Source organism: Zea mays, chromosome 4, assembly GCF_902167145.1.
Source record: "Zea mays cultivar B73 chromosome 4, Zm-B73-REFERENCE-NAM-5.0, whole genome shotgun sequence".
NCBI classification, from domain to species: domain Eukaryota; kingdom Viridiplantae; phylum Streptophyta; class Magnoliopsida; order Poales; family Poaceae; genus Zea; species Zea mays.
The window spans coordinates 100,505,788-100,522,771 of record NC_050099.1 but is presented as its reverse complement, the minus strand read 5'-3'; the positions used below and the strand labels follow the sequence as shown (position 1 = coordinate 100,522,771).

The 16,984-nt window shown below is 45.0% G+C and overlaps 1 pseudogene; it reads left to right on the top strand.

Annotated features, from left to right (window-relative positions):
* The first annotated feature begins 2,538 nt into the window (after nucleotides 1–2,538).
* On the top strand, nucleotides 2,539–6,088 carry LOC103653574 (uncharacterized; annotated as a pseudogene).
* Nucleotides 6,089–16,984: the final 10,896 nt, after the last annotated feature.

Sequence of the window (16,984 nt, the reverse complement as noted above, 5' to 3'; positions counted from 1 at the left end):
TCTTTTTGATCTCTTCCAGCAATAGGATCTTTGCTAACATTTAGATACGCCGAAATCAGCAACATGTCCTCCTCTTCAGAAAAAATTTTGGATCTTCCCTTTGAATGTGTTTGTGAGCTCATGTCAGCTACAACCGGTGACTCAGGCAAATCATTATCGCTTTCCACATTGTCCTCTGAGCCTAGCCCTTCTACACATTCTTGGTTCAGCAGATTAGTATAATAATTTCCTTGGGAGGGTATTGTGCTGCAAAACAAATTAGATATATCCATTATTATAAAAACATTCGTACAATTGTAGTATAGTGCAAACAAAGCAGTGGTGAAGTCCCTGCTGAGAATTATAACATTGACCCAAAGTGCATTGGACGTTTGCAAATTGGCAGTAAAACAGTAATAGACAAGAGCAAGTCTAAAAATACATGGCTGATGCTTCACGCTACAATTCTGACAGCTACATTTGAATTTAGGAACCTGGCAAAACTGATATTGAAGGAGTTGACTCCTGAAATGCATGCTACGGTGGAACAAATGCATTGTTTTAAATGTGTTCACTGGGTTGAAAACAACTAATGGGATGGGCGTCCATATGAAGCAGCATACCTGTACTCAGGAAACATCCACGAATTATCAGTGTGCGCAGTGGGGATTATTCCAGAATCTTGCGAAACACCTTGATGGCCCCAGCAATCATACCTAGAACAGTATTCAATGAAGATCGGCGAGGTTTTGGCGCGTTCCTTGCATCCATAGAACTACGGACAAGAGCATGGGGGTTCACAGCAGGGTTGAGAGAGGAATGACAGAAATTATCACCGGGGAAAAATTAGCGAGAGGCGACAAAGTTGGATGGTCATACCTAGACGTTGCAGGTCCTACAAGCCCTTGGGTAGGCGGCACGACGCCGAAAGTAAGACTTGTGGGGTGTCGTCCCATGGCTGCTGCATCGGTGTTGGTAGGAGCGGGGTGCTTGGATCTAGGAGGAAGATCACGGGGCATCGCGTAGATGAAGGAATCACCGGATCTGGTCTGCGCTGTGTCCTGAAGGGCGGCGGGTCTGCGTCGCGAAGGGCAGAGGGCCGCTGCGTCGCGAAGGGCGGCGGCGCTGGGTGACGAGGAGTGGCGGCGCTGGTTCGCGGAGGGAGGGGCAGGTGAATATTCAGGTTGTTTGGATTAGGAGATAGGGCAGTCTATTTGGTGCAATATATTTGTGGCACTCTAGGAGGTGCCCTTTATTTTTCAAACAAAATTTGATAAAATAGGGCACTATTGGAAGCTTTTTTTTTGACTTAGCCCTATAATTTAATTTAGGGCACTAATCTGGGGCACTGTTGGAGATGCTCTAATACACCTGAGTTAAGAGGATTATAGTGTAAATTAATTTAATTTATATTCCAATCACTTCAAACCTATGTATATTAGGATAAATACTAGAGTAACCAAATAAGCCCTTAGCAGAAAATGGACCCAATAAAGTGCCGTACAGTTACACCACCGGTATACAAGTACTCCGTGGGTCCCACCATCTGGGGATATTTATGAGTCCCACTTTCTTTCACATGTAGGTGCTCTCTATTAAGGGGGTGTTTGGTTTATAGGGACTAAACATTAGTCCCTCCACTTTATTCCATTTTAGTTCATAAATTGTTAAATAGGGAAACTAAAATAGAGTTTAAGTTTCTATATTTAGTAATTTAGGGACTAAAATGGTATAAAATTGAGGGACTAAAAATTAGTCCCTAGAAACCAAACACCCCCTAACGTCACACATCTCCAGCCAATAATTTTCAAGGTCTTTTTTTTTATAGAATTCAGAATTAAGTTATATACATCATCCGACATCTGAATTGCTTTATAATAGCATAATAAATAGTGCACTGGACTCCAGGTGGCGAAATGACAGCGTAGTCCCTGTATAGTGATAGCAATGGGTAAATACCCACCGGATATTACTACCCCATACACATACCCACAACATAAAAATAACTTCATCGGGTCACCCATATACATTGGCGGATATGAATTTACCCCATACCTATACCCATGTGGGTATGGGTTACCCATCGGGTCACCCATACTCACAAAAATTAAATATCTATCAAAATATTATATTATACAAATGTCAAGTATATCCATCTAAATACCATTACAAAATCGCTAGCATCATTTAACCATCCATTAAACACACCAAAGATAATTGGATAAAGTAGTAACACTAGGATAGTACTACATAGCACATTATATGTTCCATTACATGATCATTAAATTGTCGTTAAACCTTCTATTACATTATGGCCTAAAAGGTTGTTAAATAGTAAAAAAGATGGATGACTAAAGTCCAAATTCATGCTTGGTCTAAGTTTATATTAGGTATTTTATACCCACGGGTTAATGGGTATGAGTGAAGGCGGAACGTTCTAATACCCGTTTACCTATTGAGTGAAGATTTTTGCCCAATAACAGGCCCACGGGTAGAATATTTCGCCCACATATATACCCTAATGGAGTAAATATCCATCGGGTATCGGGTACCCATTGCCATCTCTATCCCTGTAGTGTGCCACTCTGAACAGTGGTTAAGTACTTAAGTTTGGGGAACCTATAGAAATTAGTATTTGGCATCAGCGAAGTTCAAAACTTGCAGGGCAGCAAAACGGACTAGGATTTTTTTACTCTACCTTGCTGCAAGTCAGCTAATTTTTTTTTCCCTACAAGTACAAGTACCCCCAGTACCAAAATTTTTTTTGACTGAAAGTTTGAGCAAAAATAGTGATAAAAGGGTCTGTATTTTAAGTCCATGATTAAATTTTCGGGGGAAATACAATTTTAGTGCTGTTCGTGGCTTCGAATCTCCGTCAATTCGCTCCACTCCTCCAAACTGATCCGCACAGGTACTTCAGACATCGATTCCTCTCCTTCTTAGCTTCCGATCGAGCTACAGTTCACGGCTCATGGTGGCGTGGGGTGGCAGATCGAGGGTCTAGGGTTTGGGGTGCCGCCACTGGGATAAGCTTGTGCTGCTTGCCCGCCCGGAGCTGCTCTTCCTCCGCCACGCTCGCCGTCGGCCGCCAGATCTCGCCCGCACCGACGGAGATCCTCTTCCTCCACCACGCTGGCTCGCTCCGCCGTAGTTCTCAGTATTCCTCTTGCGGATGGCTCCATCCGCACTCCCATGACACGCGGTAGGTTCGATTCGAGCATAATTGGTGGGGTGGGGTATCTGCTGTCTAGTGTTGATTGCGGATTCAGCTGCTCCGCCCCTCCTTTCGCGGCCTGGCCTGCTAAAGTTTGGGTTTCTAGGTTTTCTGCTCCTCGTGTGCAGCTGTGCTGCAAGTCCCATTTCCGTGCAAATTTTTGCAACTCACGCTTCGTTTCTTTCGTCTGTTCTCGGATATTCCTCACGCTGTCACATTTTGTGCAGGTTGTGCCGCTGAAAATCCAAACTTTGGGATTGATGCGACTGTAGTAACTTGTTGCTCAGTGGATGGTCTTGAGCTTTTCTGTTCCAGCCAGGAGTCAAGATCAACCGAGTACTGTGCTGAAGATGAAGGTGGGTGCAGACCCAAGTACCCAAGATGTGATGGAGGAGGCAGCCCTCAAAGCAAAGCATGTAGCAGAGCGCAAGTTCCACGCACGTAACACCAAGGGTGCCCGGAGGTCAGCGCTCAAGGCTCATAGCTTGTGCCCATCACTTGAGGGCATATCTCAGATGATCTCCACACTTGATGTTCACCTTGCACTGAATCGAAGATTGATGGGGAGAGTGACTGGTACAGGATACTGTCTCTCAATGCCATGGCTGATGAAGAGGAGGTGAAGAAACAGTACAGGAAGCTAACTCTCCAGTTGCACCCAGACAAGAACAAGTCGGTTGGTGCAGAGGTTGCCTTCAGACTTATCTCGGAGGCATGGAGTGTATTGTCTGACAAGAGTAGAAAGATGCTTTATGATCAGAAGAGGAGAGACCATTGTGTGGCGAGTGTGTCCAACGGTTTGTATGCTTATGATTATGATACAAAGCTCAGTAAGCGAGCACGAAAAAATGCCGTTGCCTCTGCCTCAGCAGCTGTTGAGGCTACTACTCGTCTTGCAGGGGCTGACACATTCTGGACATCATGCAACAGCTGCAGGATGCAGTATGAGTACTTGAGAGTTTATCTGAACCACAACCTTCTGTGCCCAAACTGTCACCATGCATTCATGGCTGTGGAAACTGGATTTCCCTGCAATGGAACCAGTTCTTCATTCACGTGGACAACCAAGTCACAGCAGCAGCAGAACCACGATACTGTTGCTGACCATTCATATCAATCAGCAAGCAGAACATCAAGCATTCCAGACACCGGACATGGAGCATACCAGCAAGAGAACACTTACGAGTTGTACAAAAACCAAAGTTTCCAGTTCACTCAGTACCCCAAGACAACATGTGTTGCTGCTACAAATGGTTACAGTACACATGCCTCAGAGAAATCGAAGAGAAAACATGAAGAAAACTACATATACAATTATATTTCAAGTGGCAAGAGCAATGAGTATCCATCAGGGCGTGGACGACATTCAAAAAGGAGGCAGAATTTCAGTAATGGCTGTGCATCTGTGGAAGTTAATGGTCAGAATCTGGCTGCAACTGCAGGTATGTCTGGGATTGCCGATGGAGGAAGATTTAATGGTACATCAGGGGAGAAGTTCAGGTCTGCAGTGAATGCAAGAAAAGCTAATGTCTTGAGGGAGATCTTCCAACTTGACACCCGTGGTCTTCTTCTTGAGAAAGCCAAAGCAGAAGTTCGTGAAAAACTACAAGTCTGGAATATTTTGACATCTAGCCAGTTTGTCGAGAAAAGGAAATCAGATAGAAGAGAGAAGCATATTCAAAACAATATTAAGGCTAATGGCATTCTCTCTGACAATCCAACCAATAAATGCAAGAAATGCATTTCAAAAGATGCAGATACCGAGATCCCTGTGACTGATGTAATGAATCCAGAACAGATGCGTGTACCTATGTCCATTGATGTCCCTGACCCAGATTTCCATGATTTTGATAAAGATCGAACAGAAAGAGCCTTTGGCAATGACCAGATCTGGGCTACATATGATAGTGAAGATGGTATGCCTCGCCTATATGCAATGGTACAGAAAGCTATTTCAATGAAACCTTTCAGGATACGAATGAGCTTCCTCAATTCTAAGTCCAACAATGAACTGGCACCAATAAATTGGATCGCATCAGGTTTTACGAAGACATGTGGTGATTTTAGGATTGGAAGATACCAGATTACTGAAACAGTCAACATCTTTTCCCACAGAGTTTGCTGGAGTAAAGGTCCTCGGGGAATTATCAGGATTATTCCCCAAAAAGGCGATACATGGGCTGTGTACCGGAACTGGTCTCCTGATTGGAATGAACTTACACCAGATGATGTGATATATAAATATGAGATAGTAGAAGTGATCGATGATTTCACTGAAGAGCAAGGTGTGACTGTTGTCCCATTGTTGAAGGTAGCTGGTTTCAGGGCAGTTTTCCACAGGCTCACGGGCTCCAGTGTGGTCAGAAGAATACCGAAGGAAGAGCTTTTCCGCTTCTCTCATCGGGTTCCTTCTTGCCTGCTCACTGGTGAGGAAAGAAATAATGCTCCAAAAGGTTGCCATGAGCTGGACCCTGCTGCAACTCCAGTTGACCTTCTCAAGATTATTACAGATGTTAAGGATGACACCACACGTTGAGGCTCCAAGTAGAAACTCTACTTGTCTGTCCTACAGACTTGCAACTGCGAGCTAGCATGGCTGAAGTCTCAATATGTGCTTCACTCACTCCTCAGCATCATTTGGCTCACTTGCCTTAATCTATCATTGAACTTCTGGATGACGATGAGGACTTAATTAGGCATTTATAACATTTAATTTTATTGTGATATCGATATTGTATAGAGATAAGGGTTATTGACAGGCTGCATATTGTGCTGAGACCAGTTCTCCAAAGGCAACGTATCTTATGCATATGGGTATGGCTGTGCACGTATGCACATCTTTAATCCCATCCCTTCAATCAAGATCCAGTGGCTACTGTCGTTTTAACATTTTAACCCTCCTGTGGCTTCCTCTGTGATAAGAATCCTTTTTTGCAAAGCCCCCTTTCTCCATCCCTTCCTCCAAACAGCTGCACGAGACTTCTGGAACCCGACAGCTGACATGGTCCTTGCACCGCACCCAGTCAACGCCTCCGTTCTTGCCGACTTCCGCCAAAGAACTCGCTGAATGTCGGTTCCCCACCGATGTCGCCATTGTCTAGAGGTCCAGACTGGCGCAGCACCTCGGCCAGCTGCCCAGCTTCAGTTTCTGTAACCTAAATTTGGATTCAAATCTGGAGTTCAAGGTCATAAGATGAATTTTGATTCAAACCTGGAGCAAGACAATTGTGTATGAATGTTGAATTGATTGAACGAGGGACAAAAAAATGGTCATCGATGTTAAACTGATTGGATATTTTTAGGTGTATTGAATTCTTCACAAGAATCAACATGATGCGAAGCTTTAACAGGACCATGAACGAGAAGGCCAGGTTGCATGTGTGCACCGGTTGCAACAAAAGCAGTGGGTTGAAAGAGAACAGAGTCTATAGCGTCCACGCTGCTGCTAGGGCCGGCTACCCATTGCGCGTCCATGGCGTTGAGAAGCTCCGTCAAACCACCACAGCTGGAGCATGCTGGTGGCAGCGCTGCCATGTTGCAGCAGTCCTTGAACGTGGTGACCAGCAGGTGGCGGCTGCGACAGCAACGACATTCGGCGAGGGCACCTGTAGACATAGACGACATGGGTGTTAGCCCTAGCATGTGACGATGACGGATGTATGCCTCGACGGCGGCGGCAACGATGTTCCGCGAGGGCACCTGCAAAGCGTCGGCGTAGGCGGTAGGCCCAATCGTGAGGCTTCTACGAGAAGACAAAAAGTCCCATGCGTGCGGCTGTTTGGGGAAGGAGAAGGGGGTTTTGCAAAAAGAATTCGTATCACACGTAAAGCAGCGGGAGGATTAAAGTGTTAAACCGACAGCAGCCATTGGATCTTGATTGAAGGGATGGGATTGAAGATGTGCATATGTGCACAGCCATACCCATGTGCATAAGATAGGTTGTCTTATCCAAATGGCAGGCCTCATGACTGGCTACCACGTAGGTGCCACTAAGACCATGTTTAAATACACTAAAGCTAATAGTTAGCTGCTAAAATTAGCTAAAGGCATCCAAACGATCTACCTAATAATTCAGTAGTTCAGGTTTTAACTGCTTTTAGCAAACTAGTTAATAGTTAGCTAGCTAATTTCACTATCAATTCTTTAGCTAACTAACTACTAGCTCTAGCGCATTTAAAGTTTATGTCAAGAGCCTAGTTTGAGACTGCTGCGAGACTTTACTCTGTACCCACACTGATTTACTTATCATGTTGTATTAATTTTCATTAATGCGTAGCATAATCATTATATAATCTCACATATCCAGTTATTTTGATTAAATATTATGACTTCTCTGCGGTGCTAATTACCCATCTACTCTTGTTCGAAGATTTATGTACATATGAGTCTTAAAAATGGTCTGTAAATGTTCAGAGGTTAGTCAGTTTCACATATTTACGGTGTAGAAGGAAACCTGTATCATTGTGAGGGAAATATGGGTGCTGTTCGGCTCAGACATTGTTAAGGGAATGGTAATGGGATCTCTTACCGGCGGTAATGGTTATTAGATATAATTGGATTGGACAGTAGTACCTACTATTACAAAAAAGAGCTCAACCAAACAAAAGTATCGGTATCCATTACCCCATGTAATATATTTACATTATATTTCGGTGAGCCAAACATCACCATGGTTCCTGCAGAGTCTGGAATAATGTGTGAATCGACTGTAGTAATACCAATCTTACCTTCATACCATGCCAAATTTAGTTTGGCGTAATGTGTAATTGCAGAACAGTAATTTCATCATTGTAGGCCAAAGAAGCATAATTGTCCCGATTCCAACTCAACCATGAGTTCCTTAGGATGAAGAGAGTACTCTAGGGAACTTTGCATTAAGATCCCACCACGAAAAATATTCTTGCAGGTAGAAGCCATCTTTCCTTAGGATAACCCCTGAGCTAGGCCTTATTGCAAAAGACAACTTCTATCCACAAGATCTAAGCAGAGCTAAGCATTTTTGTAAATCATATTTTGATACTTCATCAGAAGTATCTATAAAGGTATGGATATCAAGGTAGGCAATGCATCAAAGGTTTCCAAGCAACTCCTATAAACCTAATGCACATTTTGCTAGACTTAAAGTGTGTAAAAATCATTTAAAAACACAAGGAAAGGGGTTGCATGCACTGGGGCTTACCTGGAAGAACACTAGGTTATTGTTTGTTAGGTGACGTCCACTTGGCGACCATCTTTAGCCTTGGCATTCGTCAGATTATCCATCTTTAGGTTCGTCCATCAGCATCACTGTTCGAAGTAGGTCGTGCTTTACGACACCTTGGGTCGACTTGGCTTTGGTTCTCCGCATCACGTAGTCAACAAACGTACCTAAATGATTTGCATAATGCACATGAATGCATATAAACAAGAATAGTATGAGACTAAATATTACTACATATCCGCGAATTAAACACCTAGCAGCGAGGCGTTGCACTATTTCATACGAAAACACTAGTTATCGACATACGACTAAGCGTAATGATTACACTTCTCTAGATTAACCGAATCTAACACAAACATCACGAAACAACAAACTATACACATTTAACACGATTAGCCTAAACACAACTTATCAGTTAATTAATTAAATTCTAAACTTAGTGGTCTAAGGAATTTAAATCTATTAATAAATCTAGAGAATGTGATGTCTGATATGACAGGATATCGACTCCATACAAACAAATGAAATCTGTCATACGCAATACTAACAACACCTATCGGCTAGACGTTAGAAATACAAGATTCATTCTCTGTAATATTAATTCGACCATACATCGGATACGAAACATTAATTTAATCCTCCTCGTATAACCTACGTCTTTGAACCTAAACTTAGCTACATGGAATGATGACTTCGCAATTGTGAACACAATCACCCCGCTACATATAGCTTCAGTATTTCGACAAACCTCTAATAAAACATGTGCCCGTGCTACAAACGGGAGAAGCGTCGTGACCTACCTAGGTAGCCAATCCATCTAACGACTCGGCTAACAACAATAATACATGAGCTTACCGCATCACAGTGCGACTTGGAATTAACAAAAACGACGACGTTCACTGTTTCCCCTAAATCGTCGAACACCTATCGAGCGTTATACAAAATCACACTAATGGGATTTACGTATACGTCATCAGTTCAAATATACATCGCATATGTGATGCATTAGCAAATGTCTAATACAGTCACAATGCATCCTAACCATGACAAGGAAATTATCGCAACTAATATATTTAACCGTTCTACTTATCCACCAAAAAACAGGAGTAGCGACGTAACTTGTCGGCGTTTCGACCCCGGGGGGTCCCTGGACAGACGAGTAAAATTGTCTGCGTGTCCCAGCCCAGATGGGTTGGCGCGAGATGGAAGACAAGGGGGAAAACGCGACTCGTGTTATCCTGCGCCAGGGGGATGCTGAAAGGGAAATGTGCCCTTGGGCCATTTCTAAGTATTTTGGTGATTTAGTGTCTAAACAAGTGCTTAAATGTAAAATGGTGGACAAAGTACAAACCAAGGATTAAGGTATGTTTCTCAGACTTAGTACATTGTTTTATGGACTAATGTATTGTGTCTAAGTGCTGGAAACAGGAAAAATCCAATTGGAAATGTCTTGGCTCGAGCAGCCAAGACTCTGCTGAGTCTAGGAGCACCGGACAGTGTCCGGTGGTGCACCGGACAGTGTCCGGTGCGCCAGGCTGCCTCGAGCGAAGTGGCCGCTCTCGGGAATTCACCGGCGACGTACGGCTATAATTCACCGGACTGTCCGGTGTGCATCGGACTGTCCGGTGAGCCAACGGTCGGCCGGGCCAACGGTCGGCCGCGCGATCTGCGCGGGACACGTGGCCGAGTCAACGGCTAGAAGGGGGCACCGGACTATCCGGTGTGTACCGGACATGTCTGGTGCGCCAACGGCTCTCTGGCTGCCAACGGTCGGCTACGCCGTTTAAGGAAAGAAATCGGGCACCGGACAGTGTCCGGTGTGCACCGGACTGTCCGGTGCGCCAGGCGACAGAAGGCAAGAACTGCCTTCCTGAAATGTTCTCAACGGCTCCTAGCTGCCTTGGGGCTATAAAAGGGACCCCTAGGCGCATGGAGGAAGTAACCAAGCATTCCTTGAGCAATCTTGATCACTCACACATCATTCTTGCGCACTTGTTCGACATTCTAGTGATTTGAGCTCCGTTCTAGTGTGCTAGTCTCTTGAGCTCAAGTCTGGGTTTTGTGTGTGCGTATTCACTGTGTTCTTTGTGTCTTGTGTGAGTTGCTAATCCCTCCCTTGCTCCGTGATTCTTTGTGAACATCTTTTGTAAGGGCGAGAGGCTCCAAGTTGTGGAGATTCCTCGCAAACGGGATTAAGAAAAGCAAAGCAACACTGTGGTATTCAAGTTGGTCTTTGGACCGCTTGAGAGGGGTTGATTGCAACCCTCGTCCGTTGGGACGCCACAACGTGGAGTAGGCAAGCGTTGGTCTTGGCCGAACCACGGGATAACCACCGTGCCATCTCTGTGATTGATATCTTTGTGGTTATTGTGTTGAGTGAGACTCTTCTCTAGCCACCTTACAATTACTGTGCTAACACTTAAACAAGTTTTTGTGGCTATAAGTTTAAGTTTCCCAGGATCACCTATTCACCCCCCCTCTAGGTGCTCTCAATTGGTATCAGAGCCGTTCTCTTCAAGAAAAGGACTAACCGCCCGAAGAGATGGATCCTAAGGGCAAGGGGATGGTGATCAACGACAAGGAGAAGGAGTCCTTCGTCAACGAGCCCAATGATGACAAGCCCACCGACTCAGGCTCGGGCCACAAAAGAAAAGACGGGAGGAAGAAGAAGACAAGGCGCATCAAGGAAATTGTCTACTACGACAGCGACGAATCTTCCTCCTCCCAAAAGGACGACAACGACCACGAGAAAAAGAAAACGGTCAATTCGAACTTTTCTTTTGATTACTCTCGTATTCCTCAAAGTACTAATGCTCATTTATTATCTATTCCACTCGGTAAACCTCCTCATTTTGATGGAGAGGACTACGGATTTTGGAGTCACAAAATGCGTAGTCACTTGTTCTCTCTCCATCCTAGCATATGGGAGATTGTAGAGAGTGGAATGCACTTTGATAGTACGGATAGTCCCATGTTTATTAATGAACAGATTCATAAAAATGCACAAGCTACTACTGTGTTGCTAGCCTCTTTGTGCAGGGACGAGTACCATAAGGTGAGCGGCTTGGACAATGCCAAGCAGATCTGGGACACCCTCAAGATCTCTCATGAGGGGAATGATGTCACCTTGCTCACCAAGATGGAGTTGGTGGAGGGCGAGCTTGGACGATTCGCAATGATAAGGGGCGAGGAGCCAACCCAAACATACAACCGGCTCAAGACCCTTATCAACAAAATAAGGAGCTACGGGAGCACGCGATGGACGGACCACGACGTCGTCCGCCTAATGCTAAGGTCCTTTACCGTTCTTGATCCTCATTTGGTGAACAACATTCGTGAAAATCCTAGGTACACCAAGATGTCGCCCGAAGAAGTTCTTGGGAAGTTCGTAAGCGGGCGAATGATGATCAAGGAGGCGAGATACGTGGACGACGCGTTGAACGGTCCTATTCATGAGCCTCAACCCATTGCTCTCAAGGCAACGAGGAGCAAGGAGGCGCTACCGAGCAAGGTGGCGCAAGTAATGAATGAACCTTCTACAATTTATCGTGCTTTAAATGCTTCCTTTGCTATTTGTAGAAAGGATAGGAAAATAGTTGCTAGGAAGTTAGGGGCAAAATGCAAGGGAGACAAAACTTGCATTTGGGTCCCTAAGGATATTTGCACTAACCTTGTAGGACCCAACATGAGTTGGGTACCTAAGACCCAAGCCTAAATTTGCCTTGCAGGTTTATGCATCCGGGGGTTCAAGCTGGATTATTGACAGCGGATGCACAAACCATATGACGGGGGAGAAGAAGATGTTCACCTCCTACGTCAAGAATAAGGATTCCCAAGATTCAATAATATTCGGTGATGGGAATCAAGGCAAGGTAAAAGGGTTAGGTAAAATTGCAATATCTAATGAGCACTCTATCTCTAATGTGTTTTTAGTTGAGTCTCTTGGATATAATTTGTTATCTGTTAGTCAATTATGCAATATGGGATATAATTGTCTATTTACAAATGTAGATGTGTCTGTCTTTAGAAGAAGTGATGGTTCACTAGCTTTTAAGGGTGTATTAGACGACAAACTTTATTTAGTTGATTTTGCAAAAGAGGAGGCCGGTCTAGATGCATGCTTAATTGCTAAGACTAGCATGGGCTGGCTGTGGCATCGCCGCTTAGCACATGTGGGGATGAAGAACCTTCACAAACTTCTAAAGGGAGAACACGTGATAGGTTTGACTAACGTGCAATTCGAAAAAGATAGACCTTGTGCAGCTTGTCAAGCAGGTAAACAAGTGGGAGGAGCGCATCACAGCAAGAATGTGATGACCACTTCAAGACCCCTGGAGCTACTACATATGGACCTCTTCGGACCCGTCGCCTATCTAAGCATAGGAGGAAGTAAGTATGGTCTAGTTATTGTTGATGACTTTTCCCGCTTCACTTGGGTATACTTTTTGCAGGATAAATCTGAAACCCAAGGGACCCTCAAGCGCTTCCTCAGGAGAGCTCAAAATGAGTTTGAGCTCAAGATGAAGAAGATAAGGAGCGACAACGGGTCCGAGTTCAAGAACCTTCAAGTGGAGGAGTTCCTTGAGGAGGAAGGGATCAAGCACGAGTTCTCCGCTCCCTACACACCACAACAAAATGGTGTGGTTGAGAGGAAGAACAGGACGCTAATCGATATGGCGAGGACGATGCTTGGAGAATTCAAGACCCCCGAGCGTTTCTGGTCGGAAGCCGTGAACACGGCTTGCCACGCCATCAACAGGGTCTACCTTCATCGCCTCCTCAAGAAGACTTCGTATGAGCTACTAACCGGTAACAAACCCAATGTATCTTACTTTCGTGTATTTGGGAGCAAGTGCTACATTTTAGTAAAGAAGGGTAGAAATTCTAAGTTTGCTCCCAAAGCTGTAGAAGGGTTTTTGTTAGGTTATGACTCAAATACAAAGGCATATAGAGTCTTCAACAAATCATCGGGTTTGGTTGAAGTCTCTAGCGACGTTGTATTTGATGAGACTAATGGCTCTCCAAGAGAGCAAGTTGTTGATCTTGATGATGTAGATGAAGAAGATGTTCCGACGGCCGCTATACGAACCATGATGATTGGAGATATACGACCACAGGACCAAAAGGAGCAAGATCAACCTTCTTCCTCAACAATGGTGCATCCCCCAACTCAAGATGATGAACGGGAGGCATGTGATCAAGGGGGAGCACAAGATGATCAAGTTATGGAGGAAGAAGCGCAACCGGCACCTCCAACACAAGTTCGAGCGATGATTCAAAGGGATCATCCCGTCGACCAAATTCTGGGTGATATTAGCAAGGGAGTAACTACTCGATCTCGATTAGTTAATTTTTGTGAGCATTACTCCTTTGTCTCTTCTATTGAGCCTTTCAGGGTAGAAGAGGCCTTGCTAGATCCGGACTGGGTGTTGGCCATGCAAGAGGAGCTCAACAACTTCAAGAGGAATGAAGTTTGGACACTGGTGCCTCGTCCTAAGCAAAATGTTGTGGGAACCAAGTGGGTGTTCCGCAACAAACAAGATGAGCACGGAGTGGTGACGAGGAACAAGGCTCGACTTGTGGCAAAAGGTTATGCCCAAGTCGCAGGTTTGGACTTTGAGGAGACTTTTGCTCCTGTGGCTAGGTTAGAGTCCATTCGTATTTTGCTAGCATATGCCGCTCACCATTCTTTCAGGTTGTTCCAAATGGATGTGAAGAGCGCTTTCCTCAACGGGCCAATCAAGGAGGAGGTGTACGTAGAGCAACCCCCTGGCTTCGAGGATGAACGGTACCCCAACCATGTGTGTAAGCTCTCTAAGGCGCTCTATGGACTTAAGCAAGCCCCAAGAGCATGGTATGAATGCCTTAGAGACTTTCTAATTGCTAATAATTTCAAGGTTGGGAAAGCCGATCCAACTCTTTTCACTAAGACTTGTGATGGTGATCTTTTTGTGTGCCAAATTTATGTCGATGACATAATATTTGGTTCTACTAATAAAAAGTCTTGTGAAGAGTTTAGCAGGGTGATGACGCAGAAATTCGAGATGTCAATGATGGGCGAGTTGAACTACTTCCTTGGGTTCCAAGTGAAGCAACTCAAGGACGGCACCTTCATCTCTCAAACGAAGTACACACAAGACTTGCTGAAGCGGTTTGGGATGAAGGATGCCAAGCCCGCAAAGACTCCGATGGGGACCGACGGACACACCGACCTCAACAAAGGTGGTAAGTCCGTTGAACAAAAGGCATACCGGTCAATGATAGGGTCGTTACTTTACTTATGTGCTAGTAGACCGGATATTATGCTTAGCGTATGCATGTGTGCTAGATTTCAATCCGATCCTAAGGAGTGTCACTTAGTAGCAGTGAAGCGAATCCTTAGATATTTAGTTGCTACGCCTTGCTTCGGGCTCTGGTATCCAAAGGGGTCTACCTTTGACTTGATTGGATATTCAGATTCCGACTATGCTGGATGTAAGGTCGATAGGAAGAGTACATCGGGGACGTGCCAATTCTTAGGAAGGTCCTTGGTGTCATGGAACTCTAAGAAACAAACTTCCGTTGCCCTATCCACCGCTGAGGCCGAGTATGTTGCCGCAGGACAGTGTTGCGCGCAACTACTTTGGATGAGGCAAACCCTCAGGGACTTTGGCTACAATCTGAGCAAAGTCCCACTCCTATGTGATAATGAGAGTGCTATCCGAATAGCGGAAAATCCTGTTGAGCACAGTCGCACAAAGCACATTGACATCCGACATCACTTTTTGAGAGACCACCAGCAAAAGGGAGATATCGAAGTGTTTCATGTTAGCACCGAGAACCAGCTAGCCGATATCTTCACTAAGCCTCTAGATGAGAAGACCTTTTGTAGGTTGCGTAGTGAGCTAAATGTCTTAGATTCGCGGAACCTGGATTGATTTATAGCATACATGTGTTTATGCCTTTGATCATGTTCCTTATGCATTTTGTTGCTTAATAATGATGCTCAAGTGGTACAAACACTCCCTGGACCTCACAAGTACGTTGCAAAGTGATGCACATGTTTAGGGGGAGCTGTGTTACAACTTGACCCTTTGAGACTAACCATGTGCTTGAGTTTGCTTGTTTTAGTCTCAAAGGAGGTTTGAAAGGGAAAAGGTGGACTTGGACCATGAAAGACTTCCACTGCACTCCGATGAGAGGGTAACTTATTCCAAGTTCATCTCATGTACTCTTATTGCCTTTGTATTCTTATTGACGATTTTGGTGAGGCAATGGGGTTCTAGGGCCAAGATTGATCCCGTTTTGGTGCTTGATGCCAAAGGGGGAGAAAATAAAGGCCAAAGCAATAGATGGATCAGCTACCACTTGAGAAATTTTGAAAATAGTAGATTAGAGCTTTTGGGTGTCAAAAGTTGGCCTCTTGTGGGGAGAAGTGTTGATTATGGAAAAAGGGGGAGTTTTTGAAATCCTTGATCAAATTTCTTTGGAAAACCTCTCTTTATGTCTCTACAAGTAGATTTGACTTAGAGATAGGAATTTGAGTTTGATTTGCAAAAACAAACCAAGTGGTGGCATAGAATGATCCATATATGTCAAATTTGAATCAAAACAATTTGAGTTCTTATTTGAAGTAAGTTTGTATTTGTTCCACTTGCGTTATATTGTGTTGGCATAAATCACCAAAAAGGGGGAGATTGAAAGGGAAATGTGCCCTTGGGCCATTTCTAAGTATTTTGGTGATTTAGTGTCTAAACAAGTGCTTAAATGTAAAATGGTGGACAAAGTACAAACCAAGGATTAAGGTATGTTTCTCAGACTTAGTACATTGTTTTATGGACTAATGTATTGTGTCTAAGTGCTGGAAACAGGAAAAATCCAATTGGAAATGTCTTGGCTCAGCCGCCAAGACTCTGCTGAGTCTGGGAGCACCGGACTGTCCGGTGGTGCACCAGACAGTGTCCGGTGCGCCAGGCTGCCTTGAGCGAAGTGGCCGCTCTCGGGAATTCACCGGCGACGTACGGCTATAATTCACCGGACTGTCCGGTGTGCACCAGACTGTCCGGTGAGCCAACGGTCGGCCGGGCCAACGGTCGGCCGCGCGATCTGCGCGGGACACGTGGCCGAGTCAACGGCTAGAAGGGGGCACCGGACTGTCCGGTGTGCACCGGACATGTCCGGTGCGCCAACGGCTCTCTGGCTGCCAACGGTCGGCTACGCCGTTTAAGGAAAGAAATCGGGCACCGGACAGTGTCCGGTGTGCACCGGACTGTCCGGTGCGCCAGGCGACAGAAGGCAAGAACTGCCTTCCTGGAATGTTCTCAACGGCTCCTAGCTGCCTTGGGGATATAAAAGGGACCCCTAGGCGCATGGAGGAAGTAACCAAGCATTCCTTGAGCAATCTTGATCACTCACACATCATTCTTGCGCACTTGTTCGACATTCTAGTGATTTGAGCTCCGTTCTAGTGTGCTAGTCTCTTGAGCTCAAGTCTGGGTTTTGTGTGTGCGTATTCGCTGTGATCTTTGTGTCTTGTGTGAGTTGCTAATCCCTCCCTTGCTCCGTGATTCTTTGTGAACATCTTTTGTAAGGGCGAGAGGCTCCAAGTTGTG